This window comes from Mus caroli, chromosome 3, assembly GCF_900094665.2.
Source record: "Mus caroli chromosome 3, CAROLI_EIJ_v1.1, whole genome shotgun sequence".
Taxonomy (NCBI): Eukaryota; Metazoa; Chordata; class Mammalia; order Rodentia; family Muridae; genus Mus; species Mus caroli.
Genome location: NC_034572.1, coordinates 22979665 through 22981243, shown reverse-complemented (window position 1 = coordinate 22981243; position 1579 = coordinate 22979665).

The following is a 1579-nucleotide window of genomic DNA, read 5'->3' as shown; positions in this document are numbered from 1 at the left end:
CTTCCTCTTTAACAAGTTTGTCATCTGACGTCACACTGTATAGAAATTCTAGCAACAATGCGCTTTGCATTATGTCGTGTTACGTGTGAACAAAGTAAAGGGCTCCATCAATTCAAACTCTCATGAAATTCAGAGTCCAGTGTACAGAATACCACAGGACCAGCAAACTAAAATTTTAACCAGCTAACTGAAGCTTTTCAATTAGTTTTCCCAAGCTATTTATGACACTCTTACTGATTTATCTATTTAATAATAAACTTCATGAAAATATAAAGTATAAATTAATGGATTTTCAACAGCATCAGACTACTAAGGAATCCATAACTGTAAAAGCCCTTTACCATGTAAACAGAGACAGAAACACCAATAAATGTATCTCATTGAGCTGGAGACAAGACTCACGAGTAAAGCGCTCTGTGCAAGCATTAGGCTCCCAAAATCTCATGCAAAAGCCCGGACGGTGGCAAACATCTCTGTCCCCAGCACTGGGCAATGGAGAGACACAGGTTTCAGGGGCCTTGTTGAGCAGCTAGACTAGTCAATTTCAGGTCTGGGAAGAATCCCTGTCTAAGGTATAGAGTAATATAGTAAGACATAAGGCACTCAACATTGACTTCTGACATCCATGAGGGCATGAGCAGGTATGTGTACCTGTACCCGTGTATTATCCTCACACATACACAGATGTGTCTAGTTTCTGTCCTTATTTCTTTTTTTTTTGATTTTTAATATTTTTATTACATATTTTCCTCAATTACATTTCCAATGCTATCCCAAAAGTCCCCCATAGCGCCCCCCACTTCCCTACCCACCCCTTCCCATTCTATTGGCCCTGGCATTCCCCTATATTGGGGCATATAAAGTTTGCAAGTCCAATGGGCCTCTCTTTCCATTGATGGCCGACTAGGCCATCTTTCGATACATATGCAGCTAGAGACAAGAGCTCCGGGGTTCTGGTTAGTACATCATGTTGTTCCAACAATAGGGTTGCAGATCCCTTTAGCTCCTTGGGTACTTTCTCTAGCTTCTCCATTGGGAGCCCTGTGATACATCCAATAGCTGACTGTGAACATCCACTCCTGTGTTTGCTAGGCCCCGGCATCGTCTCACAAGAGACAGCTATATTTGGGTCCTTTCAGCAAAATCTTGCTAGTGTATGCAATGGTGTCAGCGTTTAGAAGCTGATTATGGGACGGATCCCTTCTGTCCTTATTTCTAAAGCCATATTTATAACAGCAATAAAAAAGAAGCTGCTGGTACTCTATGATAAAGTGTTTACAAAGCATGCATGAGGCACTGGGTTGAATTCTCCATACCAAATGAACTGGCATAGTGCCGGAGACCAGAAACCCCAGCACAAGGGGAGTAGAGGCAGGAAGATCATGAATTCAGGGTCATCCTCAGATACATTGTGAGGCTTAAGGCTATCCTAGACTACAAGAGAGTCTGCCTGCTGTGGTGGTTTGAAAGAAAATGGCCCCCATGGGCCCATGAGATGTGGCACTATTAGGAAGTGTGGCCTTGAAGTAGGTGTGGCTTTTTTTTTTTTTAAATAGGCACATGACTAGTGTGGCTTTGA